Here is a 14,316-nt window from a genome sequence, read left to right as displayed (position 1 = left end):
TGTTAAACTAGTCACTATACTGGGGCATTAGGACCCACACAGACCATAGGGTGAGCACCCCTTGCTGGCCTCCCTAATACCTCTTCCAGCAGCAACCTTGGTTTTCCCCAGTAGGTCTCCCATCCAGGTACTGGCCAGGCTCAACCCTGCTTAGCTTTAGTGGGCAACCAGGCAATAGCTACAGGGTTATATGGCAGCAGTATAGTCATATTTATCAGTTTTTTCACCCACACCTATCATATCGCTTCTGAAGACATGGATTAAACCACATAGTCTTATGTTTTACCTTCATGCTGCCTTTATGTGCTTTTTTGGAGCTGTCAAGTTCTGATCACCATTCACTTGCATTATGAGCACTAACAGGGCTGAAATATTATTCTAAAAATCTTCATTTGTTTTCAGCAGAAGAAAGAAAATCATCCACAACTGGGATGGCATGAGGGTGAGTAAATGATGAGAGAATTTTCATTTTTGGGTGAACTATCCCTTTAAATTGAATCCCAAAGCTATTTCATATGTTTGCAACGCCTTGAAATTAAGTACAGAAGAGAAACTGACAGAAAAGTTTGCCAAATCTCCAGTCATATAGTTATATATACAGTATATTATGTACATGATGAAGAGGTTACAGATGGTTTCCTGTAGAAATGGACTCACATAGATCAGTCATCCTAAAAGTTGGTGCTATGCCTTGTTTTCATAACAGCACACAAACACATCACAAGGAGAGCAGGTGAAAGACATAGACTAGAGACTTACATACACAATGTTTTTGACAATTTGTATAACCTTTAAATGTTTACAACCTTTCCTTGGACCCACATTTCTACCCTAATATTTCAATAATTTCCTCTCTGACCAGAAATGATGTCTGCTTCCGCAACCAGTGAGATGCCAGTAAGCAGCTGGGTATGGCATACCATGTGCAGTGCCAGGAATTACAGTGTCATGGTTTAGACATTGGCAGACCCTCCAAGCCATAAAGAAGGCTTAAAGCAATGAGAACAAGGGCATAGGCGGCATGTCCTGTTTTGAATTACTTTTAAAGCCCTTGCCAAACAAAGACTCCTGATATGTCTAGTGGAATATTTCAACTTCCACAAACGATTTCCTAGAGCTGAGTCTTGTTATAAGGGACTTTATTTTTTCAGTTAATAAGACGGCAGAGAACTTTGTGCTCTTTGTTGATAGAAGAAACAGAACTCCTGCGCTGAGTGTGGTGAGTGTGGCAGGTAAGTGGGTCAGAGTTAAGCCTGCTTCTTCCAAGAGGAGGAAAAGCAATTCAGGTGTTCTTGTAGAGCATTTTAAGCACTTCAGGCTCTCCCAACATTACAGACACTTGGATAATTTTGGGTAATCTAAATTTGAAATCCCCTTTTCTACACTTTAACAACTTGTTCCAATGATTTGAAACGTAGATATTTAGCTGATTTACAATCTGACAGTCACTAAGAGCAAATAAAAACTGCCCATGCCAAACAATTATCGCAATGCGTACCACAACACTTGTCATACAGCACATCCAGTAGATAAAACAAAGGCCTTTCTATTTTAAACAACAATGCCTGGCTGAGGGGCCTGAGTAGCTCAGCAAGTAAAGATGCTGACTACCACACCTGGAGTCGCAGGTTTGAATCCAGGACGTTCTGAGTGACTCCAGTCAGGCTTCCTATGCAATCAAATTTGCCCAGTTGCTAGGGTGGGTAGAGTCCTGTTGGGTTAACCTCCTTGTGGTCGCTATAATGTGGTTTGCTCTTGGGGGGGGGCATGTGGTGAGTTGTGCGTGGATGCTGCGGAGAATAGTGTGAAGCCTCCACATGCTAGGTCTCCGCAGTAATGTGCTCAACAAGCCACGTGATAAGATGTGCGGATTGACTGTCTCAGATGTGGAGACAACTGAGAATCATCCTCCACCACCCGGATTGAGGCGAGTCACAACGCCACCACAAGGACTTAGAGCGCATTGGGAATTGGTCATTACAAATTGGAGAGAAAAGGGTAGAAAAAAAAATGCCTGGCTGAGGAAAGTTGTTTTCCTCAGTATAAAATACTGTCTAAAGCAGGGGTGCACACACTTTTTTACGTGATGATCTACTTTTAAATGATCAACTCAATACGATCTACCAACTAAAAAAAAAAACAGTTTTGTTTAAAAAGTAGCTTGTTGGGACTACTGCATTTATGCATACATGGAATTCATCTTCTAATTAAATAAAAAAAAATATATAATAATGTTCAATGTTGATATCATTCAATTTTAACTCTAAAACCAAAACACCTACAGCACATATTAAAACATAGCCAGGGCTTGCCTTATTCTGATGACTTGCACTGAATTGAATCAGACAGTTTTGTATAATCCGGGCATTAGCTGCTGGTAGCTAGCCTCAAAAACTGCTAGCATCGCAATCTCGCGCTCTGTTCTTAGAAGCCCTTGGAAGGCGCAAACCTAGTTGTCATGGCAACTGAATAAACAAAAAGCTCGCCTGGTCAAAATGTACTCATAAAAGTGCAAATCAGACAGAAACTAAAATATGGAAAAGCATTATATTTATTTGTATTAAAATTGAACGAAAGACATAAAAATTTTGTGCGATCTACCAGCATTGCCTTTGCGATCGACTGGTAGATCGTGATCGACGTATTGGGCACCCCTGGTCTAAAGAGTAAGCGGGTGAATGTCACGAAACACGTCAAAAGCTAGTCTGTGTCACATTCAAAAACAAAAGAAAGAAATGATACGATCTAATTGGCATAAAGCAAATGAAGTCTCCTTTAGGGCCAATTTTCGTTTTTGCATCCCAATTCTTGTTACCGTAAAGCAAAAAACAAAAAAAACATCTCTTTACTGTAATGCAGAAAAATTATAATGTATTGTTTAAATGGTCAAGTATTTATACATCATGGTAGTATATGTTGTACTGCTTTGAATTTATGCTTTAAAAAAACATCGTATTACAGCCATACAGTCATTTTACTGTAATATGATATGCTTAACAGTCATGGAAATAATGTAATAATGCAAAAATAGCCGCATATTATTTATTTAAAAAAGATATCTAATTTTAGGGTAAGATGGACGTGTTTTTAGGTGAGATTCACCTAAGCAACACATAATGACCCTCAAAACCTTTTGAAGTAGCATAGATTGTTCTGTGACAAACTCACACAGCATTTATTCTCAGATAACATTCAAGGTGCTCTTAATTAACAGCTTACAATTATCATATACTGTGGCAGCGGGGGCGTGGTCAAGCGCCCGTCCGGGAGAGAAAAGCGGTAAGGGCGCTCACACCTATTATGTCTAACACCTGTCTCTAATTGCAGTAGCGTGAGGAGAGCGGATAAAAGCCAGCAGCCACAGAGCATCCGGAGGCTGACAACACGGCAGAGAATACGTGTGTGTGTGTTAGCGTAGTGGTTAGCGCTATGAACCTGGCGACCTCAGTTCGATTCCCGCTCATAGCCAACACCAGTGACGAATATCTGAACCGGTCCTGGGCCTCCCCTAGGTCGACTCAGCCTAAAATGAGTACCTGGTGCGGTGTGTAAACATTGCCACTGGGGAGACAAAAGGCGGTCGGGCGTGGTGCTGGCCACCCACCCCCTCGTGTACCTTTCCGGCCTTCATAGGTGCTCGCTAACAGCACTTGCCCCTACAGTCTGTTAAGGCTAAATGGGGGATCTTTTGTAATTAAATTAATTAAACTGAAAAAATAAAGCTTACCCCTTAAGCTGACGTCTGTTCCCGTCCCTTCCTTGGTCCGCTTTACATATACAATATACACACACCACTAGCCAAGTGTGAGGTCTGATATAACCTACTGTGAATGAACTTCAAGGATTTGTGAAAAGAGCTGATTACAAAGACATTTAATACAATGGGTCTCCAGTTGGGAAGGACGCTCCCATATGCAGTAATTAACAAATACACTGGGATACCATAATTACTTTAGCTGGGATAAATTCGTGTCTGCCCACATTCAACAAAATAAGACAAAACACTCACAGTCGCTACACTCTCGCAGCCAAACAGAAACCAAATAAACACAGGACAGAACAGGTGATATCTAGCTTAAGAGTAACTCAAGAACTGCACTTCAGACAAATTAGGGTGAACTCCAAATGCTGAAGATGATATGTAAAGTTAAAAAGTTGAAGGAAAATAGTGAATAATAATAATGGTTGTAGTTATGCATTGCCATTACATTAGGAAGAAAAGAGTGTAAAACCGCAAAGTGTGATAAACAGCACAGTCCTCAAGCCGAGAGAGCCACCAATTGTGCTACTGAAGTTTCAAAGCAGAATTGTGAGTCGCTTACCATTGACTGCGTGAAGAGAATGACGTCCATGAAGAAATCGCTCTTCTAAAGAAACGATGTCCTTGTGTTTTTTAATCTTCCAACTCTGGGGAAGTTCAAGCAAAACCGAGTTACCGTCTCCATGTTCCTCTCAGAAGCACTGTAGGAATACCCGTTGCTGTAAGGGGGTTGTAAACGGAGGCGCTACACATCTCTACGGCCATCCTCCTGGAAGTGACTGTTGCAAACTGCGTTGAATCCCGCTGCGTGCTGGACCCTGCCCCCATCACTCCGTGCAGGACCGCTGCTGGTAGGAACGCAAGAGTAACATGCCTCACATTTGGGTCCCGATCGCTGATCTGGAGCGACAAGCTATGGGAGAGAACAGGGGGCATTTTCGGGGCTTCACGACGGACGACAAGTTCAAGTTCATGAAGCGACTTGAACTGTCTCTGATCGTAATTTGTCGTGGATGTCAAACTTAACCAGCTTTAGTTAAAGTTATATGTATTCAGAATACATTGATCACAGATATACAGTAGGCTATGTAGTTTATAGGTAACTTTATAATAACTGAACTTTTTAGGAGCTGGCTTTTGGTCCCGTGCACTGATCACACATTGAATTCGGCGACAGTAGGTCGAAAGTTCTGCTGCTGAAATTGGACCCAATCAGATTTCTTGCGACAGGGAATTATATTCCGATTTGAAGGCGGTAGCGGACGTTACGTCCATTAGTTGTGTGTGGGAGCAGGTAGTCAGAGAAGAGCCTAAAACATTCAAAGTGGATATCTATTTTTATATTAATTAATATTAATGTATGAATGCAAAAAAACACCCCAAAAATATTATTATTTATTTTTACAATTAATTAATTGTTATAACAATAAACAGTAAATCCAATGTAAAAATGTGCACACAACATGTGCATCAAATTATACAATATTTATAGCAGGCTATAGATGGCACTACACAAGAATAGCAGAGCTGGGACAGGAAAATGTTCTAAAGTAATTGGTAAGAAACTAATCTCAGGCAAGTCAGATTGGCATCATATCATGCGTCATCTGATAATAGCAATAACAGCTAAATAAAACGTTAATTGTGTACACTTGTAGTCTATTTATTTGGCTTTTGTCCTATGTGGAAAATAAATGAGGGGCTGCGGGAACGGGAGAGGTCGGGAAGAAAATCACTGCGGGCAGAGATCAGGTGAACATGGAGTAAATTCAGCAGAAGCATTCGGGTGCAGGATAGAAACTTGCGAGAGCAGGATAGAAAAACAGTTCCGCACAGACCTCTAATTGTGAGTTCCAGATTTGAGAATCATCCACAGAGTGGCAGCAAAAGCAAGTTGTATTTAAAGGTGTACAGTCAACAGGAATTCATATTTTATTAATCCTAACCCATCCCTGATCATTTCCATCAGTAAATTATCAAATTCTTTTTAAAGCAATAGCATATGTCAGTGTAAATCCTTTCAATTGCATTTCCACTCAAAGTTATGGTAAAATAAAACATTAAGTGGGATTTACCTCTTTTTTTAAAAAAGCAATATGAGTCATGATAAACTTTGAAAGTAAATACACTAAGAAATAAAGTAATCTCCAACCCATATAAGCAACCCCACGTTACTTATTGCTTTGTGTAACGTAGTCTGGGATTTGTTCTCTGGCCAGTGTATTTGAAAGATAACACATTTTTGTTTGAGTGAAAATAACTAAATGGGCATAGAGGGTTAGACACAAAGCAGTGGTATTTGTTGTTTTCATGAATGTAAAATATGCTTTTATCCAGTGATTCATTTAGATGGATGATGGATGGATAGATAAATGTGTTGAAGAAACCCGAATGTTTGACTCTGACTTGAAGAGTTAATTAAACGTTAACTATTTTGATGATTGAAAATCACCAAAATACACGTAAAATCTCCAAACAGCTACATGCAGGGTACTGGGCAGCATAATGTACATATATGAGCAAGCTCATAATTACTCTATCAAATTACTTCAAAGGAAATCCAAATATAATTTATGCAAACTAACACGAGATTCTGAGCCGGACTTTAATTAATTTTGCTCCTCTGGAGAACTCATCCAGTAACCTACATTTTTTGCCATTCCTGTGATTGTACATTGGCACAAAATAGGACTATACATTTACTTAAATGACTGCTTCCCCATTAGGGTTTGCTTCAGTTGGGCACCGCAGAGCAACCTGACAGTGAGCAGTTTTAGTCAAAGCAGACTAGTTCAGAGTCGCTCATTGTGAAGTTGAGTCATTGTGTGTCTATATTAAGCATCCTTTCTATTCAGAGAACCAGCTTGTACCCCTCACCCCATCCCCAACCGACCCACTGAGTAGCACTACAACAGTGTCTGTGCATTCAGGAGAACTTTGTGTGTATGTTTGTGTCTGTGTATGGTTGCATGTCTCTCTTAAGAGTATCTGGCCTTTTTCATGGGATGGTGAACTGCTTTGACTGATTGATTATACCATTGCTGTCCAATTATCATCATTTGAGACACCCCAAAGAAGGACAAGAGGAGCCTCAGATAAGTAGTAAGTGAATTTCAGACACCAAGGTTCCATTGCCTCCTCTCATAGACACACATATATGCACACAAACAACAAAACGGAGAGTTGAAAAACTGCAATGGTGCAGTGTTGAGCAGCTGAATCCTGCTTTGTTTAGTTGCCAAAGCTGTAAGCACAGTGTTCCATTACTGTCAATGGCATGCTGGATCTAAATGTTTGGATGAGTAAAACAGGATGTGGCATACTGGATCTACATAGGAATGTTTTTTTATGTGACAAAACATTTGTAAGCATGTGTGTGCACATATGTGTGCAGGGTATGTGTGCCAAGGCGACATAAGTTGGCCCTGCAGCCCAGAGAGGGAAGGAAACCAGGAACTGCTTACGGTATGAAATGACTAATGAGCAGGACCAGACAGAATCTGATGACTATTTTGCATTATCTGCACATATGTTGGGGTAAAATCTGTGGAATTCTGCAGAATGGATTTGTGCATGGTAAAATGTGTTAAATGAAGCTGGATTACAGTCAGCGTTTGTGATGATATGCAGCCGAGTATGATGAAAAAGTTCAGATCAGCTTGACGTCTTGTCAGTTCTTCAGTAAAAGAAGAAGCTCACTGGTCACTTGAAGAAATGAAAATGACTTTTTCGGCTAGTGTGGCACCAGAATTACACACATCGTGGAAGTTCCAAGAGGAAACGTCCACTAAAATTTTCCCTCAAACTAATGATTTTTTAAAGGTTTTTTAAGGTTTAAGGTAAACTTTCCTACCCTAAACCTAGACCTAACTGATTGTGTCATAAAAGCATATGTGAGATGAAAAAACTTAATTGATGAAGCAACCACGTCATTTTGTGGTACTTTTAGGACACTTTCAGCTTACGTAACGACTCGCGTGCTCTGTAATAATGTGATAATGATTTTTATACTGTACAAACTATAGATTCTATCCCCTAAACCTAACCCCTAAACCTAACCCTCACATTTTCAATAAAACATTGTTTAATATGTTTTTTAAGCTATTTAAATTATGGGGACACTAGAAATGTCCTCATAAACCACATTTATAGCACAATACCCTTGTAATTACCAGTTTGTAACCTAAAAAACTGTACACGTAAACCACATAAACATGCCCACACACACACACACACACACACACACACACACACGCAGTCTAAAGTTTGGATTAAACACAGATGTTACTCTTATGGACAGAAATTGGTACTTTTAATCACCAAAGTGGCATTCAACTGATCGCAATGTATATTCAGGATATGAAAAATTACAATTTGAATTTTTTTTTTTTTTTTTCAGATCTTCTTAAACTACTTTAGAGATCTCATCAAACAATCCTCCACATGCTGCAATGAAAGCTTTGCAGATCCTTGGCATTCTAGCTGTCAGTTTGTCCAAATACTCAGTCTTTTCTGGCTGTCTTTTCAGGCACTTTTCATTCACCTTTCAGTCTAGCTGATCCCAGAAAAGCTCAATGGGGTTAAGAGCCATAACACTCTTTTACAATTATCTGTTGTCCAATGTCTGTTTCTTTGCCCACTCTAACCTTTTCTTTTTGTCTTTCTGTTTCAAAAGCGGCTTTTTTCTTTATAATTCTTCCCATAAGGCCTGCACCCCGAGTCTTTACTGTTGTACATGAAACTGGTGTTGAGCGGGTAGTTCCCCTTCTGTCGCTCTCTCCACATTGTGTCAGAGAAGCGACACTAGGGGTCTCTCTTGAGCGCCGATATTCACCTCTGAACTATGAAAAAAGGCCAATGAGAGTTGGCAACCAGTATTTGCATGTCCGGCCCCCGGACATACGGGTATTTAAGCGGCGCAAATACGGGAGTTCATTCAGAAAATTTCTTCGGAGCCGATGGTCGTGTTTGCAGACTGCTGCGTTTTACACACCGAGTTCCTGCTATTCTCTGCTGCATGCTGTTGGATTCTACGGCGCACAACAGCGGCTTTCTCCTGTTTGTACAGCTGTGCACTTCCTGCCCCTGAGCGCATCGACAGTTGCAGATAAGAAAGATCTCTCACGAGTTCTTTCATTCATAAAAGAGTGATTTTATTTAAAAGAGTAATTTCAAAAAACAAAAACAAAAAAAAGAACTCTAAAAGAGCAAAAACACAGCGGCGTTGAACGTCCTTTTAAGGACGCGTCTTTATAAAGATGACTTTCCGCCCCTGTGTTGTTCCTGGATGCGGTAGAGTACTCTCCGCTTCGGATGGCCACAGGCGTTGTCTCGTGTGTCTTGGCAGCGATCACACTGAGGCTGCGTTTGTGGATGGTTCATGTTCTCATTGCGAGAACATGACCATGACAACGTTGTGGTCACGGCTTGCTTACAACCGTAAGCAGGCCACTCCAGCCGCCCACGCGTCGCTCCTTCTTCCCACGGGATTGAGGACGATGCGGCTGGCGATGGAGGCGATCCGAGGATGGCAGCGGGTGCAGCTCCGCCGGGTACGCCCCCTCGGACCACCCGCGCCCCGGCACGCTCGTTGACGCGCCTCCCGACGCCGCGTTACCTGTTCCGCACCGCTGCGAAGCCCCACCGGGTACGTCCAAAATACTCGTCCCCTTGGTGCCCCTAGCAAGGAGCTTAGAGGCATGGCTTTCACTGCCCAGCTCGTCACGGTGGCTGCACCGGACCATCCGACTCGGTTACACAATTCAGTTTGCCAGGTCTCCGCCCCCCTTCGTGGGCGTTCGTTCCTCCGCAGTGCACGGCGAACATGCCCACTCCCTGCGCGAGGAAATCGCCTCCCTTCTAATCAAGGACGCGATAGAGCCTGTCCCTCCGACTGAAACGAAGAAGGGTTTCTACAGCCCTTACTTCGTTGTACTCAAGAAAGGCGGCGGCATACGACCGATCTTGGACCTGCGAGTTTTCAATCGGACCTTGTCCAAACTCCCGTTCAAAATGCTTACCCAGAAACAAATTTTATCTGGCATCCGGCATCTAGATTGGTTCGCAGCGTTAGACCTGAAGGACACGTACTTCCACGTCTCAATTCGCCCTCGACATCGACCCTTTCTATGGTTCGCGTTCAACGGCCAGGCGTATCAGTACAAGGTCCTCCCCTTCGGCCTGTCTCTGTCCCCTCGCATCTTCATGAAGGTCGCAGAGGCGGCTCTTGCCCCGCTACGAGGAGTGGGCATACGCATACTCAATTACCTCGACGATTGGCTCATTTTGGCCTCCTCGCAGGAATTACTATGCGCACACAGAGACCAGGTGCTCGAGCACCTCGGCCGTTTAGGGTTTCAGGTCAACTGGGAAAAGAGCAAGCTCACCCGGTCCAGAGCATCTCTTTTCTCGGTTTGGAGTTAGACTCAGTCTCAATGACAGCACGTCTCTCCAACGAGCGTGCTCAGTCAGTGCTGGAATGCCTCGCTTCTTTCGAACCAGGCACCGTGGTCCCTTTGAAACGTTTCCAAAGGCTCCTGGGGCATATGGCATCCTCCGCGGCGGCCGCGCCACTGGGGTTGATGCATATGAGACCACTTCAGCATTGGCTCCAGACTCGAGTCCCAAGACGAGCATGGCGCCATGGCACGCACGGCGTGGAAGTTACCCCTGCCTGCAGCCAAACCTTCAAACCCTGGACAGACCTCTGCTTTCTACAGACAGGAGTACCCTTGCAGCAGGTGTCCCGTCGCGTTCTGGTTACAACCGACGCCTCCAAATTGGGTTGGGGCACCGTGTGCAACGGGCGCGCAGCCGCAGGCCGGTGGAACCGAGGCCCGCTGCGCTGGCACATCAACTGCCTAGAGCTGCTGGCCGTTTTTCTTGCCCTGAAGAAATTTCTTCCATTGATTCGTGGCAAGCACGTCCTAGTCAGGACAGACAGCACCATGGTGGTGGCCTACATAAACTGCCAAGGCGGAGTACGCTCCCTCCACATGTCACAGCTCGCCCGTCGTCTCCTCCTTTGGAGTCAGCAGCGACTGGAGTCACTGCGCGCCACTCACATCCCCGGCAACCTCAATGTGATAGCGGACGCACTGTCAAGACAAAACTTGCCCGGCGGAGAGTGGAGGCTCCACCCCCAATCGGTCCAGCTGATTTGGGACAGGTTCGGCAAGGCCCAGGTAGACCTGTTTGCCTCCCAGGAAACCTCCCACTGTCCGCTCTGGTATGCCCTCACAGAGGCTCCCCTTGGGACAGATGCTCTGGCGCACAGCTGGCCCGTGGGGCTGCTCAAGTACACTTTTCCCCCAGTGAGCCTTCTTGCACAGGTGCTATGCAAGGTCAGGGAGGACAAGGAGCAAGTCACTCTGGTGGCCCCCTACTGGCCCAATCTCCACGTCTGGTCCCTGGACGGGACGCGGAGGATCTAGCCAGCCTACCTTCGGCCGTCATAGACACTATTAACCAAGCCAGAGCCCCTTCGACCAGGCATCTTTACGCCCTGAAGTGGCGTCTGTTCGCGGACTGGTGTTCTTCCCGAGCCGAAGACCCGCAGAAGTGCGCAGTTAGGTCAGTGCTCGTGTTTCTTCAGGAGAGGCTGGAGAGGAGGCTGTCCCCCTCCACCTTCAAGGTGTATGTTGCTGCTATCGCGGCCCACCACGACACGGTAGACGGCAAGTCTCTTGGTAAGCACGACTTAATCATCAGGTCCCTAAAAGGTGCCCGGAGGATGACTCCCTCCCGGCCTAACCTGTTTCCCTCCTGGAATCTCTCGGTCGTCCTTATGGGACTCCGGAGACCCCCCCTTCGAGCCGCTTGACTCAGTTGGACTCAGGGCCCTCTCTCTCAAGACCGCCCTGCTGATCGCGCTCGCTTCCATCAAGCGGGTCGGGGACCTGCATGCATTCTCTGTTAGCGACGCTTGCCTGGAGTTCGGTCCGGCGGACACTTTCGTGATCCTAAGACCGCGACCGGGCTACATGCCCAAGGTTCCTCCCACACCCTTCAGGGATCAGGTGGTGAACCTGCAAGCGCTGCCCCGGGAGGAGGCAGACCCAGCCCTTTCACTGCTGTGTCCAGTACGTGCCTTACGTATTTACCTGGACCGCACACAGAGCACCAGATGCTCTGAGCAGCTCTTCGTCTGCTTTGGGGGACAACAGAAAGGGAATGCTGTCTCCAAGCAGAGACTCGCCCACTGGGTTGTCGACGCCATTTCCCTGGCTTATCACACCCAGGCCGTGCCCCCCCCTTTGCGGGTCCGAGCCCACTCCACCAGGAGTGTTGCGTCCTCGTGGGCACTGGCTAGGGGCACTGCCCTAGCAGACATTTGTAGAGCAGCGGGCTGGGCAACACCTAACACTTTTGCGAGATTCTACAATCTCCGAGTTGAGTCAGTATTGTCCCGTGTTCTCTCAGGTACCAAGCCCGTAGAACTCGGTGGCACGTCCACGATCTGACCGGGTGAATCGATTGCACCCAGCGCCCTTCCCCCTAACCAGGGGAAACAGTGCGCCTTCATTCCCAGGAGATCCCAGGTTTGGGACACTGGTTGACTCCTCCCTAGCCCTCGTGGGTCGCAGTTCTGCGGAGGAACTCACTGACCCAAACCACTGCGGGTACCGCAAGCTACCCTGTACTGGTATAGGTGCCCCACAGGTAAGGCCTCCTGTTTGGACTCCCCCTGTGTGTAAAACCACGGTTCTGTCCCCTCACGAGTTGACTCCGTGTTTCCCTTAGGCAGTTACAGCTGCCTCGGTTGCCGTGCTGTATGCTTCCCCCCTCTGCGAGGCTGGATCTACCACCGCACTACTTTTCCGCATAAGACCTAAGTATAGGCCATGCGATGTATTTGCCACTCAAAATTTGCCTCCCCTCCGGGTAGGTGTGGCCTCCGCAGGGTCTTCTCCACCCTAATAAGGGCTAAGACCCCCTTCCCTCAATGCGTGTAAGGGCCCGGCCGTAGTTGCTCTATCGCGAGAAACATAGAGAGAAAAGAGGCCCAGCCAGGCTGGCCCGTTCCCATGTTGGCGGCCATCACCTTGTTCCCCCCTCCAGGGTAACGATAAGGAATCCTGATGGCTTAAATGGGGCATTGGGGAAGGGTACGTGCAGCCTGATACAGCTGGTCGTTCTGTACGTAGGAATACCTGCTCGCTCCTGTATCAGCAGATCACGTACACGGCTCAGCGCATGGCTCTTTTTAAGTGGACCCCTAATGTCGCTTCTCTGACACAACGTGGAGAGAGCGACAGAAGGGGAACGTCTAGGTTACGTATGTAAACTCCGTTCCCCGATGGAGGGAACGAGACGTTGTGTCTCCCCTGCCACGTCGCTGAGCTGAGCCCCTGTTGTGGCCGGACCATTTCCGGCTCCTCAGAAAAATCCTGAATGAACTCCCGTATTTGCGCCGCTTAAATAACCGTATGTCCGGGGGCGGGACATGCAAATACTGGTTGCCAACTCTCATTGGCCTTTTTTCATAGTTCAGAGGTGAATATCAGCGCTCAAGAGGGACCCCTAGTGTCGCTTCTCTGACACAACGTCTCGTTCCCTCCATCGGGGAACGGAGGTTACATACGTAACCTAGACGAATTCAATGAAGCTTTCAGATGAGGACATGTGAGGCATCTATTTCTCAAACTAGAGACTCTGATGTACTTATCATCTTGTTTAGTTGTATCTTGGCCTTCCACATCTCTTTCTGTCCTTGTTAGAGTCAGTTGTCCTTTGTCTTTGAAGGCTGTAGTGTACACCTTTGTGTGAAATCTTCAGTTTGTTTTGGCAATTTCAAGCATTGTATATCCTTCATTCCTCAAAACAATGATTGACTGATGAGTTTCTAGTGAAAGCTCTTTCTTTTTTTCACCAGTTTTGACCTAATATTGACCTTAAGACATGCCAATATATTGCATACTTTGGCAAATAAGAAACAAACACAAAGACAATGTTAAGCTTAATTTAATGAATCAAATAGTTTTCAACTCTTTTTGATATCACGGCAAGGGATTTTCTGGTACCTAATTAGCAATTTAGCATGATTACACAAGGATAAGTTGTTGGAGTGATGGCTGCCGGAAATGGGGCCTGTCACGATTTGATAAAAAAACTATTTTTCAAATAGTGATGGTGCAGTTTTTTACATCAGTTATGTCCTGACTATACATTGTGATCAGTTGAATGCCACTCTGGTGAATTTAAGTACCAATTTCCTTCCGAGACAGCAAAATCTGTACATTATTCCAAACTTTTGGCTGCCAGTGTGTATATATATATATATATATATATATATATATATATATATATATATATATATATATATATATATATATACACACCACTGTGCTTAAGCAAGCTTGTAAATCTAGTTGGTTATGTGATGCACATGTTAAAATGTATCACCTTGCAAGTCATTCACTATAGTAAAAGTGTTACTGTAAAATGTCATAAGAATTGTTTGAGGAACATGAAGAAAAGTAAGTGTTTATTCATGCTAAACTTGCTTAAGATTAACAGTGTTAGTCACACACACAGAGGAAAACCATGGACTCATA

At 45.1% G+C, this 14,316-nt stretch overlaps 1 protein-coding gene across 1 annotated transcript in view; it reads right to left on the bottom strand.

Annotated features, from left to right (window-relative positions):
- The window catches only part of LOC127617934 (leucine zipper putative tumor suppressor 2 homolog), a 95,513-nt gene extending 90,816 nt beyond the window's left edge, over positions 1 to 4,697 (bottom strand). The window contains exon 1 of the mRNA XM_052090114.1: positions 4,323 to 4,697. The gene's annotated coding sequence lies outside the window, so the exon portion shown is untranslated. The remainder of the gene's footprint in view (positions 1 to 4,322) is intronic.
- Positions 4,698 to 14,316: the final 9,619 nt, after the last annotated feature.

The sequence above is a fragment of the Xyrauchen texanus genome, chromosome 24 (genome assembly GCF_025860055.1).
Source record: "Xyrauchen texanus isolate HMW12.3.18 chromosome 24, RBS_HiC_50CHRs, whole genome shotgun sequence".
NCBI classification, from domain to species: Eukaryota; Metazoa; Chordata; class Actinopteri; order Cypriniformes; family Catostomidae; genus Xyrauchen; species Xyrauchen texanus.
The sequence above is the reverse complement of the archived record's forward strand: the minus strand, read 5'-3'. Positions and strand labels throughout refer to the sequence as shown.